Source organism: Marmota marmota, unplaced genomic scaffold, assembly GCF_001458135.2.
Source record: "Marmota marmota marmota unplaced genomic scaffold, marMar, whole genome shotgun sequence".
Classification (NCBI taxonomy): domain Eukaryota; kingdom Metazoa; phylum Chordata; class Mammalia; order Rodentia; family Sciuridae; genus Marmota; species Marmota marmota.
Window position 1 is genome coordinate 45,204,745 of NW_025999977.1, and position 6,717 is coordinate 45,211,461.

The window sequence follows — 6,717 nt, forward strand, 5'->3', positions numbered from 1 at the left end:
ACACATAGAAGAGGGGAGAGAAAAAACCCAAACCAACAAACATACCCCACATAAAAACAGCTAGAGGGGGACCTCAGAATTTACAATAATTCTGAGACAACATCAAGAGAGTCATTGGCATAAGTGAACATAGAGATATAGGCTAAAGGCATTAAGAACCTCTTCAATGAAATAAAAGCAGAAAATGTTCCTAACATTAGAAGTGAGATAAGACATCCACATACAGGATGTATGTACCCAACAAGAAATAGACAAGATCAAAAAAGAACCTCTCTAAGATACATTATAATCAAAATTTCCAACATAGAAAATAAGGAAAGAATATTAAAAGTTGCAAGAGAAAAATGTCAGGTCATGTTTAGAGATAAAGGAATAGGCTCACTCTAGTAGGGCCTCCTGGAATGAGATATTCCAAGATCTAAAAGAAAACAACTGCCAGTCAAGATTGCTATATCCCAAAAAGAAGCTATGTGTCAGAACTGATGTGAAAATAAAACATTTCCAGGATGAGGAAAAAGGAAAAGAAATTTGTGTGGGGTGGGGATACAGGTCTGGGGATTGAAACCAGGGCCTTGTACATGCAAGGCAAGCACTCTACCAATTGAGCTATAGATACCCAGCCCAAGGAAAACCTTTTTGTCCACTAAGCAAGCACTACAAAGAATGAAGATATACTGCACACAGAACAACCAAAAAACAACCCCAAACATCCAAATAGATGAAGCACACTAGAAAAGCAACTAATTAAATGAAAATTAAGATCAAATTAAATATAGCAAAAATAAACAAACAAATGAAAGGAAATAACAAACATCTATCCATAATAACATTGAATATAAATGGACTCAACTCCCCAATGAAAGACTGACAGAATGAATTAAAAAAAAAAAGATTCAACTATATTCTATTTGCAAAAAACTTCTCATAGGCAGACACCCATAGACTGAAAGTAAAATGAAGGAAAAAAAGCACTCCATCCAAATGGAGTCCAGAAATAAGCAGGAATGGTCATTCTCCTATATGATAAAGCATATTTTAAAACAAATAATCAGAAGAGACAAAGAAAACTACTACATACTGGTAAAAGGCACAATCCAACAAGAAGATAAAATGATAGTAAATATTTATGCCCCAAATGTCAATGCATCTAATTACATGAAAAATAAATACTTCTTTTAAAAATTTATTTGAGTTAGGTATATGTGACAGCAAAATTCATTTTTATTCATTGTACACAACTGCGGCACAACTTTTCATTTCTCTGGTGTACACGATATAGTGTCACACCCTATATGCAGTCTTACATGTACCTAGGTAATCATGTCCATCTCATTCTACCATCTTTCCTGCACCCCTGCACCCTCCCTCCCTCCCCTTTGCCCTATCAAAGTTCCTCCATTTTTCCCATGCCTCCCCCTCCCTGTTTTGAATCAGCATCCATTTAGAGTATCCAAAAATTTCCAACAGAAAAGTTCTAGAATTAATAAATGAGTTCAGCAAAATAGCAGAATACAAAATCAATACCCATAACTCAAATGCATTTCTAAACATCACTGATGAATCTTCTGAAAGAGAAATTAGGAAAAAATTCATAATAGCTTCAAAAAAAATACTTGAGAATCAACAAAAGAGGTGAAAGGCCTCTACAAGGAAAACTACAGAACACTAAAGAAAGAAACCGAAGAAGACCTTAGATGATGGAAAGATCTCCCATGCTCTTGGATAGGCAGAACTAATATTGTCAAAATGGCAATACTACCAAAAGTGTTATACAGAATTAATGCAATTCTTATTAAAATACCAATAACATGCTTCATAAAACTAGAAAAAGCAATCATGAAATTCATTTGGAATCTTTTTTTAAATCTAGGCAAAATTAATATTGTCAAAATGACCATACTACCCAAAGCACTATACAGATTCAATGTGATTCCAATTAAAATCCCAATGTTATTCCTCATAGAAATAGAAAAAGCAATCATGAAATTCATTTGGAAAAATAAGAGACCCAGAATAGCCAAAGCAATCCTTAGCAAGAAGAATGAAGTAGGAGGCATCACAATACAAAACCTTAAACTACACTACAAAGCTATTCTAACAAAAATGGCATGATATTGGCACCAAAATAGACACGTAGACCAATGGTATAGAATAAAAGACACAGAGAAAAACCCACATAAATACAGTTATCTCATACTAGGCAAAGGCGCCAAAAAACATATATTGGAGGAAAGATTGCATCTTCAACAAATGGTGCTGGGAGAACTGGAAATTCATATGCAGCAAAATGAAAATAAATGTCTATCTCTCACCATGCATAAAACTCAACTCAAAGTGGATCAAGGACCTAGGAAATAGTCCAGAGACCCTGTGCCTAATAGAGGAAAGAGTAGACCCAAATCTACTTCTTGATGTTAAATTCCAGCTATATCCCAATACAATAAAACTGGGTGATTTCAATACACCCCTATCACCAATAGACAGGATCATCCAAACATAAAATCAATAAATATATATTCTAACCTGCATGATACTATAAACCAAATGGGCCAAACTGATATCCATGAAATAATTTTGTTCAAAAACAGCTGAATTCACCTTCTTCTTAGCAGCTCAAAAAAACTTTCTCAAAACAGATCATATTCTAGGTCAAAATGTAAGTATTAACAAGCACCAAAAAAATAAAAAAATTAAAAAACCAACCTGATATAGTCCTATACATACTATCAAATCATAATGAAATTAGAAATCAGAAGCAAATTAATTATAGAAAACACATAAGCACATGGAAATTTATATGAGGAATAGATCATAGAAGAAATAAGCAATTCGAGGGCCCGGACCAGGGGCCGGCTTGAAGACGCGTCCTTTGCCTTTGGAGACTGTGACTGAGCTCCCTGGGTTCAGCTGCGGGGCCGATGATGCCTGTGTACTTTCTGCCGTCTCAGTTGTTACGTTTATCGTCAGTTCAAAGCTGGTTGGTATATGGAGCAATTTCTCATCAGCTGGGTTGGCTGATTCCATTCTTCTGTTCCTGGCTTTTTGACTTAGTTCTCAGTTGTCTGGTTGCTATCAGTTCTCTCACTTATTTGCCAAGAATCAAAGAATATCTGGATCAATTACCTGATTTTCCCTACAAAGATGACCTCCTGGCATTGGACTCCAGCTGCCTGCTATTCATTGCTCTTGTGTTCTTTGTGGTATTTATCATTTTTAAAGCTTATCTAATTAACTGTGTTTGGAACTGCTACAAATATATCAACAACAGAAACGTGCCAGAGATTGCCGCATACCCTGCCTTTGAAGCACTTCCACAGTATGTTTTGCCAACCTACGAAATGAAATGGCAGTGAATATGCCTGAGAAGGAACCACCGTCTCCTTACTTACCTGCCCGAAGACGCTCTGCCTCTGTCAATAAACCCTATACCAGCTTCTTGTCTTGTTTATTTTACAGAATGCTGCATTACAGGGCTCTTTTGTTTGATATAAAATACTCTGTCTTTTGTCTAAGCATTTATTTTCAAACACTAAGGAGCTTTTTGGACATTCAGTAAATCTTTTTGTTTTCTGTTAAGTCTATTACAATTTAATTCTTTTCAAAGACAATCTAGCATAAAAAGAACAAAGTGCCGTTGTATGCCTTTAACGGGGGTGGGGAGGGAGTATTCTCTACATATTTTCTTTTTTAACTTTGCACTTTCCTTATAATATAATGGTTTGTATCTTGGTTATTTGCTGCCCTGGATAATTTCAGGAAGATTGAATTCAGTATTCAGGATGAATGAATTGGGTATAAGATATGAAGTTTTCAGCTACAAAAACAGGAAAAATATATAACATTTAGCCAAACCATGGAAGATGATGGTTGCATGTTTCTAATTTGTATGTTTCTATCTTTGTGATAAGATGCTTTAATAAATCTCTTAAATATTTTAAAAAATCAAGAAATTCTTAGAAACAAATGAGAACAGAGACATAACATATCAAAATATTTGGAACAGTAAGGAAAGCAGACTGTAGAGACATTTATTGCCTACATTTTTTTAAAAAAGTTTCCAAATAATATAAAGTTCCACCTCAAATTCTTAGGACAAAAAAAAGAGCAAACTAATTCCAATATCAATAGAAAACCGAAAATAATGTCACAGTCGAAACCAATGAAACTGAGAATAAAAAAAAATACAAAGCATCAATAAAACAAAGAATTAGTTCTATAAAAAACAAAAAGCTAAAGATTTATAAACCCAGTTGAACTAACCAAAAGAAAGATTAAAAAGAACCAAATTAACAAAATTAGAGCTGAAAAAGGAGCTAGCACCACAGATAATTCTGAAATCCAGAGGATCATTACAAACGATTTTGAAAATTTATACTCCAATAACTGGAAAATATAGGAGACACTGGCAAATTTCTAGACTTATACAACCTGCAAAAACCAGGAATATAGAAAATCTAAACATACCAATATCAAGCGATAAAACTGAAACAGCTATTAAAAGCCTTCCAACAAAGAAAAGCTCAGACAGATCCTTAGCTGAGTTCTACACCACTGTTAAAGTAGAGCTAACACCAGTCTTCTTCAAATTATTCCATGAATTTGAAAGGGAGGGAACACTCCTCAATACATTCTGTGAAGCCAGTATAACCCTGATACCAAAACCAGACATAGACACATCAAGGAAAGAAAGCTAAAAATCAATATCCCTGATGAACACAAATACAAAATCCATAATAAAATATTAGAAAAATTTATTCAAAACACATCAAGAAGATAGCATACCATGATCAAATGGGTTTCACCCAGATATGCAAGGTTTGTGCAACATATGCAAATGAATAAATATAATTACCACATAAATAGAATTAAGCAGGAGAATCACATGATCATCTCAATAGATGCAGAAAAGGCCCTTGATAAAACCCAGCACACACTCATATTAAAAAAAAAAAACTGGAGAAATGAGAGAAGGAAGAACTTATCTCAACATTATAAGGGCTATATATGATAAAACCAAAGCCAACGTCATACTGAATGGAGAAAGCACATGGAAGCATTTCCTATAATCTTAGGAACAAGATACGGATATCTACTCTCATCCTTCCTATTTAATATAGTTCTTCTATATTCTATAGTTCTTTCAATCAGGCAAGAGAAGGAAACTAAGGGATACAAAGAGGAAAAGAAGAAGTCAAATTATCTGTTTTCTGATGACATGATCCTATATCTAGAAGAGCCAAAGAACTCCATCAGAAGACTTTTAAAGTTGATAAACAAATTCAGAATAGTAGCAGGATACAAAATCAATATTCAAAAATCAATAGCTTTTCTATACTCCAATAATCTCTGAGAAAGAAATTAAAAAACTATCTCATTTACAATAACCTCAAAAATAAATAAAACACTTGGAATTAATCTAAACAAGGAGATGAAAGACCTTTACAATGAAAACTACAGAACACTGGAGAAATAAATGAAAGACAGCCTTAGAAGATGGAAATAACTTCCTATGTTCGTAAACAGGCAGAATTAATATTGTCAAAATGGCTATACTACCAAAAGCATTATACAAATTCAATGCAGTCCACATGCAAATATGGTATTCTTCAACAATTAGAAAAAACAGTCCTAAAATTTATTTGAAAGAATAAAATACTTAGAATAGCCAAAGTGATACTGAGAAAGCAGAGCAATGATGAGGGTTCATAATTCCTGATCTCAAATTATACCTCAGAGATGGAACAACAAAACAGCATGGTTATTGGCACTGAAAAAGACATGAAAGAAGAGCAATGAAATAAAACATAAAATAGAGAGACAAACCCTTATAGAAACAGTCGTCTGATACTTGACAAAGGTGCACAAAACATGTTGGAGAAAAGACAGCCTTTTAAACATATCCATATGTAAAAGGATAAAAATTGATTTTTCACCCTGTATAAAAGTAAACTTGAAGTGGATCAAAGTCTTAGGAATTAAATGAGAAATTTTGCAACTTCAAGAAGAAAACATAGGTTTAACATTCAAAAAATTGATGCAGGCACTATGTTCCTCAACAAAAACCATAAAGTTCAAGAAATAAAAATAAGAATCAATAAGTATAACAGCATCAAATTAAAAACCCTCTGCACAGCTAAGGAAATGATTAAGATCATGAAGAAGGCCTACAGAATAGGATAAAATCTTTACCGGCTACCCCTATTACATACATAAAGAACTTAAAAAGCTTAACACTAACGACAAACAGTAAATAAATGATTAAAAAAATACCTAAACATTTTCCAAAAAACAAAACACAGACAGCCAACAAATAAAAGGAAAAAAATGAGCAATATATTTAGCAATTAAGGAAATGCAAATCAAAACTACAGTGCAATTTCATCTCACTCCAGTTAGAATGGCAATTATTAAGAATACAAATAAAGGCTGGTGAGGATGTGGTGGAAATGTACACTTACACATTTTTGATGGGACTGTAAATTAGTAAAATTACTCTGGAAATTCCTCAATAAACTAGGAATGGAACCACCATATGACTCAACTATCCCACTCCTTGGTATTTGTCTAAAACAACTGAAATCAGCATACCACAGTGATGGAGGCACATCAATGTTTATTGCAGCACAAGTCATAATATAGCCAAGAATAGTGCTCATCAACAGAAGAATGGATAAAGAAAAAAAAAAAAAAAAATATATATATATATATATATACACA

General features: G+C 33.5%; 1 pseudogene; it reads left to right on the forward strand.

The window, feature by feature from the left end:
• Window positions 1-1,292: 1,292 nt before the first annotated feature.
• On the forward strand, window positions 1,293-3,556 carry LOC107137048 (annotated as a pseudogene).
• Window positions 3,557-6,717: the final 3,161 nt, after the last annotated feature.